The 15,987-nt window shown below is 43.5% G+C and overlaps 1 protein-coding gene across 2 annotated transcripts in view; it reads left to right on the top strand.

Moving 5' to 3' along the window:
- The window catches only part of LOC104590756 (uncharacterized), a 58,646-nt gene that overhangs the window by 4,304 nt on the left and 38,355 nt on the right, over nucleotides 1–15,987 (top strand). The window lies entirely within an intron of this gene.

The following is a 15,987-nucleotide window of genomic DNA, read 5'->3' as shown; positions in this document are numbered from 1 at the left end:
TATCAGTAAGAGAAAAATTTTATTAATATCAATATCAAGTATTACAATAGGTGGAAATTCCACCCTAGAGACACTTTTTATAATTTATAATTCTGCCCAGAACATTTGGTGCCTCACTGTCCCTTGTTTGGCTAATACATCTGCCATCCCATTTGCTGATCTTCTCACCCAATTATAGACAACATTCAGCTCCTGTGATCACACTCCAAGATCTCATCAAGTCATCTACCGAATATGGGTTGAAAATCAAGTTATCAACATAGTTTTAATCCAATACACCATTCTCACCATAGTACCCTCAAGTCTCAATCATAGCTTCCTTGGGCTGCCTCTTCGTATTAAAGATAATTGTATTCCTTTCTTTCCACATTATTCATAAAATTGTTAATTGTAACTCTTTAACTCTTATGCAGTGCCACATAATCCCCCCACCGCTTTTGCAAGTTTACAATGGATTTAGCTAAACAAGCTATTTAAATCCAAATACCTGTAATCAGAACATAATACGAAAGGAGAAAACTCCCAAATACCTGTAATCAGAACTGATTAAATGATGGAGAAAGGACTAGAGGAAGTTTTTGAAGCTTCTGCAAGATGGAACTCACAGTGTCTGTTCTCTAGGTTCCCAGTCTCTTTATCTGCCACCAGCCGTGGAAGCAAAAGAGATTCACACTGGAAATGGGGATGAGACTGTAGTTGTAGAAAAGATGGGAGAAAGAATTTGGGATTTAATTGAACAACATTTGGAAGAAATGACAAGGAAGGAGCTAGAGGAAAATAAACACACAGAGAATAAGGAAAAAATTGAGGAGGCAAATGCTACCATAGTAGAGGGAGATATAAGTAGGGGGGGTAATCTTGGTGGCTGACAAAAAGGAAGAAGACAGGGCAGAAAATATTGTGGAGAAATTGGGATGTAAGGTGAAGAATCCTAAGGACCTAAAAACTTATTTAAGGACCAAGAAAACTGAGGTGAAGGTGAGAAAAAGGAAGATGAGTGAGGTGGAGAGGCTAAAGTTTGATGTGGAGTGTCATAGGGAGTTTAGTGAGAGGAAGGGTAGAAGAAAAGGGGGCAAGTAAATCAAGGGGCTGAGGTAAGGGATATAAAATCAGAGTGTCTTGATGAAAATGATCACTTGGAATGTTCGAGGTTTAGGGAGTGTGAGGAAGACAGCCATAATAAAGGAATTGCTGAAGAAGGAGAAGCTGGATATTGTTTTGTTGCAAGAGACTAAGCTTTCGACATTTGATGACAGATGGGCCAGAAGTATATGTAGGTCTAGGGGCATAGGTTGGGCAATGTCACCATCATGGGGATCCTCAGGTGGTATGGTGGTACTATGGAAGAACATGTTGCTGGGAGAACTGATGGGGAAGTTTACAGTGTCTCTTAAATTTCGACATGAAGATGATGGTTTTGAATGGGTGTTAACATGCATTTACGGACCTAATGGGTATAGGGAGAGGAATGAAATGTGGGAAAAGCTTGAAGATATACGGGGATTGTGGGATGGACCATGGTGTATTTGAGGGGACTTCAATGTGATAAGATTTGTTGAGGAGTCTAATAAGATGAGACAAAGGGTAACCACAAGTATGAGGAAGTTTAATGAATTCATAAACAATTGCGAATTGAAGGAGTTGCCCCTTGTGAGTAGTAACTTCACTTGGTGTAATATGCAATCAAACCCAATTTGCTCTAAGCTCGATAGATTCTTATTTACAATGGATTGGGAAGCCCACTAGGGAGGGTTGGTCTCAATGGCTCTACCTAGGTTAACCTCTGATCACTGGCCTGTCTCTTTATCCAAGGTTGAGTTAAGAGGAAATGGACCAGCCCCGTTTTGGTTTGAGAACATGTGGCTTAATCACCAAGGTTTTAGAGAAAAGGTAAAGGACTGGTGGATGGAGATTAATACTAGCAATAAGTGGGAGGGTATGAAATTTCAGCATAAGCTTAAAGAGTTGAAAGTAAGAATCGGGATTTGGAATGCACAACAATTTGGGAGATTAGAAGAGAAAAAAAAAGGTAATTGACAATATTGAGATGTAGGATAATAAAGAAAATGATGAACTATTTGGGGAAAGAGAAAAGCAAGAGAGAGGGAGGCTGAGAAAGGAATTGGAGGATATCCTTTTCAAAGAAGAGATCACATGGAGGCAGAAATCTAGGCAAACATGGTTAAAGGAAGGGGATAGAAACACAAAATTCTTCCATGCCTTAGCCTATGACAGGAGGAGGAAAATTTTCATATCCAAATTGGAAGTTGAAGGGGAGACTATTGATCAACAAACTGAAATTTCTAGAGCCCTTGTTAACCATTTTAAGTCGATATTTAGAAAACCTCTCTTTGGAAGACTTTGTGTGGAAGAGTTGGAGTGGCCAAGAGTTGAGGATGATAAAAAAAGGTGGTTAGAAAGAAGGTTTGACTTGGAGGAAATAAAGGAAGCAGTTTTTTTTATGGATAGATCTAAAGCACTAGGTCCAGATGGCTTTACTTTGGCTTTCTACCGAGACTTTTGGGACATTTTGAAGGAGGATATCCAAAAGGTGTTTGATGAATTTTTTAACAGAGGAGTAATTAACCCAGGGTTAAATTCTACCTTCATCGTTTTGATTCCAAAGAAAGCAAGAGCAATACAACCTAAGGATTTTAGGCCCATTAGTCTTGTTTACAACCTTTATAAAATTATTGCCAAGGTCCTATCAAGAAGAATTAGATTAATGCTTCCTTCTATCATATCCTTAAATCAAGGGGCCTTTGTTCAGGATAGGCAGATCATGGACCAAATCCTTATTACCAATGAGAGTGTGGAGGAGCTAAAGAGATCTGGAAAGAAAGGCTTGATCTGCAAGCTCGATTTAGAGAAAGCTTATGATCTAGTGGACTGAGATTTCTTAGTGGAAGTAATGAGGAATTTTGGCTTTGGAGATAGGTGGTGTAAGTGGATTAAGGGTTGCATTAGTACTTCTCATTACTCACTCTTGGTTAATGGCATAGTGGTTGACCACTTTCCAGCCATCAGAGGTATTAGAAAAGGGGACCCTCTCTCTCCGTTCTTATTCACTCTAGTAGCAGAAGTGCTTGGAATTCTATTCTGGAGAGCAGATTTAAGGGGTTTGGTGAGAGGTTGGAGAGTGGGAAGAGAAAGAGTGCCTATTACTCATCTGCAATTTGCCAATGATACTGTTCTATTCTGTGAGGGAGGTGATTTAAGTTGGGTGAGGAATATGAAGGAGGTGATACAAGTCTTTGAGAAAATGACAAACTTGAAAGTTAACTTCAATAAGACTTGTGTGGCAGGTATCAGCATGGAAGATGAAGTAATTGAATGTGCAACAATATTGGGTTGTGAGGTATGTCAGTGGCCTATGAATTATTTGGGTTTACCTCTGGGGGCAACCCTAGAAGTGTGAATTTTTGGAACCCAGTGGTGGATAGATTTTCAAAAAGGCTTGCCTCATGGAAAAGGAATTATCTATCGGTGGGTGGAAGAATTACATTGATCAAATCAACGTTAGCAAATTTGCCAGTTTACTTTCTTTCGGTCTGTAGGATGCCTGTGGGGATTTGTAAAAGGCTAGAGAAGATAATGAGGGATTTCTTATGGGAACCGGGAGGGGAAAAGAGGGATCATAGGGTGAGATGGGAAATGGTGATTAGAAGCAAGGAACTAGGGGGTTTAGGAATTGGGAACATTCAGAAGAGGAATACAGCCTTGTTGGTTAAGTGGTTATGGAGATTGCCGGTGGATCAAGACAAACTGTGGACAAAAGTGATTAAGAGCATACACGGGCTGTCGGTAAATGGCTGGGACGCAGGAATTTCGGCTAGAGCATCAGCAACAACACCTTGGAAAGCCATCCATGCCATTCTTCTTTGTTTTCTACCCTTTGTCAGGTATAATTTGTGTTTTGGAAATATGGCAAGGCTCTAGGAACATGTGTGGGTGGGGGAAACACCACTTAAGGATCAATTCCCTTCCCTGTTCTCCCTTTCTAGGTACAAAAACTTAACCGCCTCATCTTTAGTTTCTTTTGTTGGCCCAGGACCTCAGCTTAATTGGGATTTGGGGTTCAGACGTGGTCTCAGATTCTGAGATAGAGTTGGTGTGGTTCCTAGTTCAGGTACTTCAAAAGGTTTTCTTAGAACCGTCAAAGGGGGATTCTCGAATTTGAACCCTTTCCTCTTCTGGCTCTTTTAGTTGTGCCTCTTTTTTCAATGCCTTGGCCCATTCTTCTCTTACTTCTACCTTTCCCTTCCCTTCTAAAGAAGTGTGGGGAAGGCCGGTCCCACCTAGGGTTGGAGCACTCTATTGGGAAATAACTTTGGAAAGAATTAATACTTGCGATCATCTTCATAAAAAGAAGCCTTTTTGGTGCTTGTCCCCGCACTGGTGTATCATTTGTAAAGCCGACGGTGAGTCTTGCTCTCATTTACTTATATCATGCCCTTTTATTTCATCTATTTGGGAGCGGTTTCTCTCTTTATTTGGTTGCAGGTGGGCTCCCCCATCTAACATTTGAAGCTTCTTCACCTACACAGTTGGTAGCCGGATCAAAAGGAAGGGAAAAATTTTGTGGAGGTGCACTAGGGCAGCAGTTTGTTGGACGATTTGGGAGGAAAGGAACCAAAGGATATTTGCTGAAAAAGAAAAAATTGTCAGGAAAAACAATGACAGGAAATAGCAGCCTCAGCTCCTAGCAGAATCAATGTCCATCCGCTGTGGCTCCCCTCAATGGAAGGTTTTATCAAACTCAACTTTGATGGAAGCAGTGAAGGAAATCCAGGGCCATCAGGGGTTGGTGCTGTGTTCAGAACAGAGGCAGGTTCAGTTATAGCCCTTTTTTCAGGACCAATTGGAGTTGGAGATTCATTTAGAGCAGAAATTATGGCCCTATTGGAGGGGGGTAAAAAGGGCTAAGGAGTTGAATATAAATAGGTTGATTATCGAAGGAGATTTGCAAGTGGTAATTGGCTGGATAGAGAAGGCAAACGATGGGTTATGGGCATACATTAATGAACGAAGGCAGTTCAAGTGGCTAACCCAAGGAATGGATGTGCGTGTTCGGTGGGTTAAAAGATGTGCCAACTCATTTGCAGATGCTTTGGCCAAACAGGGGGTGGGAAGAAGTCAATTGTTTCGGGCTACTCTGTAAATTTCCTGTTGGGGGTGTGGTAAGAGGGTTTACCTCCCCCCACCATTGTATTTTAAACTTTTTCCTTAATTAATGAAAGTTTTCTGTTACTGATAAAAAAAAAAAAATTCTGATCGAGGAAATGAAAAGCCGGGCTGTGATTTTGTTGAAGATGAGAGAAGAAAAGGAAGCAATGATATTCTTGGAAGAAGAGGTTCTGGTGTGGCTCCAAGGTTTTCTGAATGTAGCAGTACACTCAATAAGTCTTTAAACTGGAGCAAAAACCTTAAGGCAGGAAAGAGAAATTATGTTGTGAATATGAGGGGAAATCTTAAGGAAGTTACAGGAGTTCTGGTCCAAGGTAAGAAACCCTCGAAATACGAAGGAAGTAGCGATGGATGCTGAAGATAAAATTATGGGGGGGGGGAGAAAATAAGAAAGAAAAAGAGGAATCTGGAAGCCAAGAGGAGAATCTTGAAGCTGAAATGTATCTCTCTTTGGCTATTCCCAGGTTGCTGATGCTCATGCAAAAGAAATATTGGGATCAAAAGTTGGTGCTAACAGTGAACATAAAATCAACTAACTGGAAACCTATTCTTGAGAAAGTGGTAGAGGGACTGAAAATCAAATTGAGTGCCATTCCAATGTCGTTTGATGAAGGGAAGTCAACCCTGGATGTGGGTGATGTTGAGTTCTCTACAGTGTTAACGGAAGAAGGGCTGGTGATGGTTGGCCAGTGGTGTATATTGAGTAACAGTAAGAATGTGAGTGATGGTAGCATCATTTTAAAGCTGCTGGGACTTCCCTTCAACCTCTGGACAGAAGCCATGTTTATAAAAATTGCAATGGCGGTTGGGGGGATCCTAGAAGCTTACAACCATCTTGATCTTCATGCTACTAAGGTAAAAGTGGTGGGAGTGAAACTAGAGATGATTCTAGAGGAAGATAAAGTGTTTGCATTCCGGAAAGCAAGAAGGCGTCTGGATGGAAGGTACTAGCACAGGTGCCATAGAATATATGGAAATAGTACTTACTGTAAATGAAGAAAGAGATAGTAGCCTCCTATCCAACTCTGATAGAGAACAACCTCTAGAAAAATTTTCAGTTAGAAAAAATTAGGAAGTATTATTGAAGGCTGGGTGAAGATTTCTGGTGATAATCCTGAACCAGAATGGAGGATGTCGGGTGGTGTCATTCAACAAGGACAAAGGAGGTCAATTGGAAGAAGTTGCACCTCCTGAGCACATAATCCAAAATTCTCCAGCTTACATGATCATAAGCTTTTCTAGTGTCCACCTTTAATAATACCCCAGCTTCCAAAATTCTCCAGCTCATTAGCCACCAAAATCCCATCAAGAATTTGTATCCCATGCACAAAGGCACCTATAATTCATGTATTGTTGATCCCATTACCTTCATTATTTTTTCCAGTACTTTGCTAATATCTTGTAAGCCTGGCCAACCCAGACTAATAGGTCTGAACTTGACTCCGCTGCACCCTTTCTCTTTGAAATTAGAGTTATAAATGTTCAGACTCCTTTTTGGTACTCCATTGTTGTACAACTTGATGAGATATTGCTCACCTCCAGGAGTCTCTTCGAGGGAGACCCTTCCTCATGCGCAGAAATGAAAAAAAGAAAGAGAGAGAGAGAGAGAGAGAGAGAGAGAGAGGATTCAATATCCTATCCTTTCATTCGGCCACCCCATATATATAGTGGTTTGTTGGGTTGCAAAATATCCTAACAAACTGTGTCAGCTCTAACGATCTCATGCAGAGGGACCATCTGACGTGTTGTCTATTGCAGTCAGGTGCTGATACGGTTTGCCCGGGTTCTTCCTTAGGTAAGTATGAGTGACTGGGGGCCTGGACCTCTGGATTGGGTTTGGGCCTTGATTCCCAACAGTTGCCCCTCCCTCAAGATGGGCCTTGTCCTCAAGGTCCAAGTCCGGAAATTGATTCTTCAGCTGCCAATATGGTTCCCACATGGAGTCATGGTGGGGGAGCCCTGTCCAGGTTACTAAGGCTTCTTGCACTATGCGTTTTCCACGATGAACCCAATGGTAATCCAGTATCTTGACAGGTTTGAGGGTAAGGCCTCCATCCTTGGTGAATGTTGGAAGGTTGCCAGTAACCTTGGTTGGATCTCCCACGGACTTCTTAAGCAATGAAATGTGAAAAACTGGGTGGAGACGGGCTGTCTTGGGCAGGTCCAGGTGGTAGGCAACATTGCCTATCTTTTCAATTATCTTGAACGGCCCAAAGTAGCGGGGAGAGAGCTTATGCTAGGCCCTTTTAGCTACTGAGGACTGTCGATAGGGTTGCAGCTTAAGGGAGACGTAGTCACTGACCTGAAAGTCGACGGGCCTGTGCTTCTTGTCGTATTGCTTCTTCATGAGTTGTTGGGCCTTGTGTAAGTTATCCTTCAGGAGGCTGAGCACCTCGTCTCGTGCCAACAACTGGGCCTCGACATTTGCTACTCCGGTTGAGCCCAGTTCATTGGGAAGGATAGGCGGTGGTTCTCTTCCATATACTGCCTTGAATGGTGTCATTCCCGCTGCTGCCTAGAACATAGTGTTGTACCAATACTCGGCCCACGGGAGCTACTTTGTCCAGTGCTTGGGCTTGGAGCCCACGAAATAACGAGGGTAAGTTTCCAAGCATCTATTCAGCACCTCGGTTTGTCCATCAGACTGAGGATGATAGCTAGTAGATCGATGAAGCACTGCCCCTTGTAGGCGGAAATATTCCTTCCAGAACTGGCTGAGGAAGGTCGGGTCCCAATCAAAAACTATTGATTTGGTGGTACCATGGAGTCTTGCCACTTCTTTGATGAAAACTTCAGCTACTGAAGCAACGGTGTAGGGATGTGATAGGGTGATGAAGTGCCCATACTTTAGAGAGCCTGTCAACCACCACCATAATCACAGTCTTGCCCCCAGAGGGTGGAAGGTTAGTGATGGGTTGCAGGAGCCTAGGAGGGGATTGGGCCGAGTACTTTTGTTGCTGGCATATTGTACACTATGCTATGTGCTGCTCCACTGCTTTTTTCATGTTGGGCCAATAAACATGTGATGAGAGCCTCTTATAACTCCGAAAAATACCTGAATACTCCTCCCAACATTGAGTCATGATAAAGTTTTAGCAAGGTTTTCTGGTGTGTGGAAAAACAAGTCGGTCCCTTCATGGTGTATCCCGGGGTAGAGGTGGGGGCTTGCAAATAGCTCTGTCGCACCTTTTCAAGGCTGGGGTTGCTTCTGGCCTCCTCCCATAAAGCTTCAAATAGGGGGTAATGGGGCTGAGAGCTTACTAACAAGGACAACTCAGCTTTCCATGACAATGCATTCGCAGCCCGGTTGGTGGCTCTAGGCTTATATTCGATAAAAAAATCAAAGCCCATTAACTTCATTACCCACTTTTGCTGATCTGGGGTGAGGGCTTTTTGGTCCAATATAAACTTTAAGCTTCTTTGATCAGTTCGGATAATGAACTTTCGGACCAACAAATATGGTTGCCATTTATGGATTGGCAACACGATTGCCATAAGCTCCTTAGTGTATGTGGACTGGTTTTGGGCCCTTATGGAGAGGACCTTGCTGAAGTAAGATATGGGCCTCCCTTTTTGCATGAGCACTGCTCCAATCCCTATACTGGATGCATCACATTCAACCATGAAGGTCTCCTTGAAATTTGGTAAGGTTAGGATTGGTGGGCTGGTTATGGCCTATTTAAGGGAATTGAAAGCCTCCGTCCGAATGAAGTACTCTTTTTTGAGAAGCCCAGTTAGTGGGGCTGCTAGCGACCCATAATTGCATATGAACCTCCGATAGTAGCCAGTAAGGCCCCAAAACCCGCGTAGGGCTTTGACTGTCTTGGGAGTGGGCCAATCCTGTATACAAATTATTTTTTTTGGGTCAGCCATGACTCGTCCATCTGCCACCACATGGCCCAAATAATGGACTTCAGTCTGTCCGATAACACACTTAAGAAGTTTGGTGAACAATTGGTGTTGTTTCAGCAAGCTCAAGGCCTGTTTCAAGTGTTGAAGGTGTGAATCCCAATCCTTGCTGTATACAAGGATGTTGTCAAAGAAGACCAAAATAAAACGTCGGAGATAGGGCCTGAAGACATCATTCATGATGGCCTGGAAGGTAGAGGGGGTGTTGGACAACCCAAACGGCATAACTAAGAACTCATAGTGTCCATCATGGGTTTTAAAGGCCGTTTTGTATACATCTTCGGGGTGGACCTGAACTTGGTGATAGCCGGATCGGAGGTCCATTTTGGAGAAATACCTAGCTTTCCCTAGCTCATCTAACAGCTCGTCCACAACCAGATGAAGGGAAGGGAGATCCATCATATGGATGGCCGAACCATGCAGGGTGGCTGGGCGAAATTTCAAAAATTTATCTTCTTCCTTCCGGGAATCGTATTCCCAGTTTTAGAAAAACAGCATTTTTCAAGGATCGTTCTTGATCCAAACTGGACCAGATCTGAAACCAAAAGAAAGTGAGAGCAATACCTGATACGGAATCCACACGTGTAGCTCTCAAAGTAGGTGTTCACGCCCAAAGAGGGTACCAAAATCCGCTTCCACTGAAGATGGTGCAGCTTGAAATGAAGTAGGTTCAACAACGCAGTCCTTCAGTAAGAACTGCAATCCAACGGCTTGGATCAAGCAAGGGAGGTGAGCACGAATTCAGATCTGATTTTTCTTGCAAAATTAGAACCAAGAACTGATCTTTATCAGTTCAAGAATGGAGATTGAACAGGGTATATGGCGGCAAGAGCAGAAGGAGAGGGAGAACTGAGAGCAATGTGTAAACCTGGAGCAGCTTGCCCTCCTCTATTTAAATAGTTTAAAGAGCTGCACTCCTAATCCAATTAGGAGCTTCCTGATCCAAACCTTTATTTGGATTTGGACTCTTTGAGTGGATAAGACTTATCTTCTTGTCCTTATCTGCTGATCCAAACCCATATCCCTATCCAAATTCGCCCATACTGATTAATCCAATTAATCTAGTTTATTATGGGCCTTAGGCCCATTAAGTAAGCAGGCTCACGTCCCCTTTTGATTGTTGGCTAACTTGGCTCTCTTTGTATGGCATGGGACCCTAACATTGATCCTCACAAAAGCCATATGGGTTCAGCCTATCTTCTGTGACAAAGCCTGACCGAATTCATTGCTAAACACAGTGAACCCCCGAGTCCATTAGTATGGGCTCTTAATGGGCCCAACATTTACACTAAATGGTCATTGAGTCTAGCCATTTTATGAAGGCCCAAGGACTGGTGTTAAGTGAGATTAGCCCATCAGGTATAAAAGCCCTAAATGGTCTTACACTCGAGTGAATTCTCAGATTGCCCCAACATACCTAGGTTTTGACCCTCGCTAAGGATCTCATTGATTGGCATATCAAAGACAACCCAATCCAACACCTAGTGCAGTACCATAATCGAGTCTAGGGGTTATGTGTAACTTTCCAGTTTTGCCCATCTATCTCCAAGGTCCATGGCATAACTGGAAAATGGTCCGGGTTTAGTGTTTCAAACAAACACACACTACATGTGCTTCGGGTCTCACCCCCGGCAGCTGAGACAACCTACCCCAACAGACTTGGCAGCACATTAGTGTCAACCATGGTAGGATAAACTTCCCCTGGTCTATCCAACGGCTGTGAACATTCTAAACTAGCACGAGTCTCATAAGTGTCCAATTTAAGGGTAATTACAAAGAAACACACTAGATATAGCATGAACCAATTATGTACTTTTATTCATTTACAATAAATGTCTAATGTACATCAATTTGATTGGAGCTAAGGGCATACACTGTCTAACACCGGAATCAAAAACTTATCCTTGACCGTGATATGATTTAGAGCCCGGTAATCTACACAAAAACGCCATGACCCATCTTTCTTTTTAACAAGGAGTACTGGGGATGAGAACTGGCTTGTACTAGGTTGAATCCATCCCTTGTGTAGGAGCTCCTTCATGAGTCTCTTAATCTCAGTTATCTGGAAGTGCATGTATCTGTAGGGCCGCATGTAGGTAGGGGTTGCCCCCGGGGTTAGGGGTATGCGATGGTCCTGGAACTAAGTTGGGGGAAGCTGGTCTGGGTCTTTAAAGACTTTTGGGAAATGGCCTATCACCCGTTGTATATCACCTAGGTTCTTCTCAGATGGTTGGACCTCATTGTCTAGCTTTAGTAAAGGCCCGATAGGCATTGGGCCCATTCGCATCAGCAGTAAGTGTTCCCTCCCAAAACCCCCCTTAATCATGGATTGCAGACCTGTTAGACAGTTTTGTATGCCCTTAGCTTCAATCAGAATGATGTACTTTATGAGTTTATTGTAAATGAATAAAAGTGCATATTTGATTCATGTTCCCTTGGTATATTTCTGTGTAATACCCTTAAACTGGACACTTAATGAGACTCGTGTTAGTTTAGAATGTTCACAGCCAGTGGGTCGGTCTGGGGAGACCTATCCTGACAAGGCTGACACCGTGGTGCCACCAAGTCGGTTGGGGTGGCCTGTCTCAGCTGCCAGGGTGAGACCCTAAGCACACATAGTGTAGGATTAATTGAATCTATGAATTGGACCAGATTTTCAGTATTGCCCTGGACCTTGGAGATTGATGGGCAAAACTGGAAAGTTACACCCGGCCCCTAGACTCGATTATGATACTGCACTAGGTGTCGGATTAGGCTATCTTTGATGTACCAATCAGTGAGATCCTTAGCGGGGGTCAAAACCTGGGTATGTTGGGACAGTCCGAGAATTCATCTGAGTGGGTGATCATAGTGACAGGATCAGCCCCTTTGTCGGACAAAGTTAATGATCGGGGATGCATTCTCACTGATGGAAACCAAGACTGCCGGCAGCCGATTTCAACCGTCGAGATTTGTTTTGCAAAGTATATTTTATATGAGATATAAAAGTATATATATATTATGGTTTCTCAAATGTTTGCAAAAGGGTTTTAATTCCCGGGATCCATATAAGTGGAGAGTGCAACACTGTTCTTTGCAGCCGAGGGAGAGGTCCTCTCTTGTCGGGCAGTGTGTGATCATTATGGGCTGAGAGGTTGAGTGTAAGACCATTAAGGATAATACCTGATGGGCTAATCTTGCATCTGCCCACAGTCCCTGGGTGTTACAAGGTGGCTTGGCCCAGGGACCACTTAGGGTAAGTGTTGGGCCCATAGAGCCCATTCGATGGGTTTTAGGGGGTGCACTGTCTTTAATAGTGTATTCGGCCAGGCCTTGTAACAAAGGCTGGGCTGAACCCATGTGGCTGATGTGTAGATCAATGCTTGGGTCCCATGCCATACAAGGAAGCCCAACTGGGCAGCAGTTAGGAAGGTTAAGTGAGCACATAAGCTTAATGGGCCTAAAGCCCATTTCGAACTGGGCTATTCATTTAGTTAATTAAATGGGCGAATTCTGAGATGGATTAGCAGATAGGATGGGGTCTTGACCCTATCCACTCAGAGAGTCCAGATCTGAATGTGATTCAGATTTGGAAACCTCCTAATGAGATTAGGAGAAAGCTAATCTAATCTGCAGATAAGATAAGGGTTTATCCGTATCACTTAAAGAGAAGTCTTATCCAAATATGATTTGGATAAGCTGCTCCTAATTGGATTAGGAGCTGATCTTTTAGGTTAACAAAAAGAAGGGGGCGGCAGCCTAAGAGACAGATCATCAGATTTTATTTAGTGCTGAAATCAAGAAGAGAGAATTCTGCACCCTGCGAATACTCTCTTGCCGCCCTGTTTGCCAGTTCGATCTCCAGTTGTGGGAGAAGTCAAGATTGGATCTTGACATCAGTTCTTTAAGAAAGGATTGAAAGGAAGTTGTGCTCATGTACCATCCTGCTGATTCTTGCGAAGGACAGAGTTCTTGGAGAAGAACACTGCTGATTCTGCTCCATCCTGCACTGCGCCATCTTCAGTGGGAGCAGTTTTTGGATCCTTCCTTGGGCGTGAACACCTTCGTTGGGAGATACTACTTCTCTGTAAAAGGTATAATTCTCTCCTACTCCTTTTGGTTCAGATCTGATTCAGTTTAAGGTTCAAGAATGATCCTTGAAAATATGATTTTCTAAATAGGGAATGCGATTCTCAGTTGAAGGGAGAGAAAAATTTTTGAAATTCGCCCCTTATTCCGCAATCTTTGGGCGTCCATGGGATGGATCTCTCATCCCTTCAAGACCTTCTGTTAATGGGCCGGGTATTTCTTGACCTAACAGATGGCAGCAGAGCCCATCGCAATAAAAGTCCATGGTCATGTGTCCCCAATCACAAAGGACCGGGCCCAGTTGGCTCAACCATTGTACACCCAACACTACATCCGCCCCATTGAAATCCAATGGTTGTAAGTCCACGATGAAAGTGTGGCCTTGGATTACTAGCTTTTCAATTTTACAAATACTTTCACATTCAATATGGTTACCATCCGCGACTTTAACAGCAAATGGAGAGGTGTAGAGAACTGTCATACCTAGTTGGCGACCCAATACTTGTCTGTCAAAATTCAGTGTGCTCTCGCTGTCTATGAGAATAGACACTCGGCGGCCCCTGAGCTTCCCTTCAACTCTCATAGATTTGGGGGATGACAGCCCTATCAAATCTTGCAGACAGATTTCGGGGTTGTCATATTGGGTACTGTCTGGCTCCTCCTCCTCAGCTAGTTCCTCATCATCTTCCCCTCCAGTCTCCTCTCATTGCAGCAAGAACATTCTTTGGGTTTTGCACTGGTGACCAGGCCCAAATTTTTCATCACAATTGTAACACAAGCCCTTCTCATGTTGGGCCTGCATTTTCAGCCCATGAGAGGCATTTGAAGGGGACTGAGCCCTAAGTTAGAGGTGTGGGTCCTTGGGTGGGCTGATTGGTTTCAACAACTGGTCGAAGAGGTTCTGTCATAGGCCTAGGAAGAAGCTCATCTTGGCGTGATGGTGTTTTTAACGAGGGCCTAGATGAGCGGGTCGTCACCTTCCTCAATCGATCTAGCCGCTCCTCCTGCAATCTTGCTAGTCCTACAGCCACAGATAGAGAAGTGGGCTGAAGGGCCTTCACCTCTACCTTGATGTCGTCTCTCAACCCTCCGCAAAGCAACCGACTAGTGCCTTTTCTAGTCATCCGTACACTCTGGTGGCAAGCTGTTCAAACTCGACTTGGTAGTCCCACACTATTCTAGTCTGTTTTACCCTGGAGTGCATCTCGTCGTAGTCATCGTGCCTAGTAGGACCAAATCGTAAGCACAATGCCTCCGTGAACTCTTGCCATGAAATTTGGGGACGGGAGCGCCTGAACCACTGGAACCACAGAATCGCCTCCCCTTCCAAATGGAAGGAGGTGATGGTCACGCGTTGGAGTCCTTGTACATCGTGATATTCGAAGTACTTTTCGGCCTTGAAGATCCAGGGGATCGGATCTCCTCCATAGAACGTCGGGAAGTCCAGTTTGGTGATTCTCCCCGGTATGTAGTTCCCCCTCCAGTTGCTACCCCAGCTAGATCCTTCGTTGTCACTATCTCGGCCTGTGGTGGGGGTAGCTTTCTCCCGCGACCACCTGGTGGAGATTGACTTCGATCTTGTCCACCCTCTTGTCTAGGGTCACTGAATGCGTGTTGGTCATCTTCGATCGTTCAGGTGGGCCGTTCTCGCTCTGATACTAGTTGATGAGATACTGCTCACCTCTAGGAGTCTCTTCAAGGGAGACCCTTCCTCCTGCGCAGAAATGAAGAAAAGAAAGAGAGAGAGAGAGAGTGGATTCAATTTCCTATCCTTTCATTCGGCCACCCCATATATATAGTGGTTTGTTGGGTTACAAAATATCCTAACAAACTGTGTCAGCTCTAACGATCTCATGCAGAGGGACCATCTGACGTGTTGTCTATTGCAGTCAGTTGCTGATAAGGTTTGCCCAGGTTCTTCCTTAGGTAAGTGCGAGTGACTAGGGGCCTGGGCCTTGATTCCCAACACAACTCCTCAAACACCTTAAGCAAATCATCTTTAATAAAATTCCAGCATCTTTTATAGAACTTCATAGCAAAACCACCTGGTCCTGGTGCTTTGTCACCTACGAATATCATCAATGGATTCTAGATAGCTTCTTCTGTTTCTCTTCTTAAATCTCATTGCAGGTTTATTTATTTCTTTTAGTTCACTGGTGTAAAGGAAGTCTTCTGAAAAGCTACTGGTTTCTTCAAAATCAAAGCTATAAAAGTGGCATTCACCCCAAGGCCAATAATTCCTATTTCAAAGAATCCATTGGACACCTCCAATAAGTTTGGCTTTAGAATGTCCTGATGCTCTTGATAGAAAGCCATAGAGAATCCTTTTGGGCCTAGATCCTTATTCCTATCCATAGATAAAGCCACACTTTTTATATCTTCTATATCAAACTTACTTTCTAGCAATTCTACCTGACTCCTATTCAAACTTGATATTTCAACCCTTCCACTACAAGTCTACTCTCCGAGGGACATTGATTGATGGATTTAAAGTAATCAACATTGACCTCTTCCCTAGTGATTGAGCTTCCATCCACTACCAATTTGGAGACCATATTCATCCTTTTTTTTCCCTCCATTTTCCAAACTTCATTTAGGAGTGTCTTGCCTTGCACATTGAACCTCAAGATCTAGCAACTTTTTTTTTCTTCAGTGGTGCTTCTCATTTTTAAAATGCCATGGAATCTTAACTTAGTCTCTTTCGGCCTTGATTTCATCAATTGTCTATTTATAGCCCTTGTGGAATTATCTTCGTGTTAGCATCTTGTGTTTAGTTTTAGTTTGTTGGTTTGTGCTTAGTACTAATGTTTCTTGATTTTCATC

Source organism: Nelumbo nucifera, chromosome 1 (genome assembly GCF_055504915.1).
Source record: "Nelumbo nucifera cultivar China Antique chromosome 1, China Antique-T2T, whole genome shotgun sequence".
Taxonomy (NCBI): Eukaryota; Viridiplantae; Streptophyta; class Magnoliopsida; order Proteales; family Nelumbonaceae; genus Nelumbo; species Nelumbo nucifera.
The sequence above is the reverse complement of the archived record's forward strand: the minus strand, read 5'-3'. Positions and strand labels throughout refer to the sequence as shown.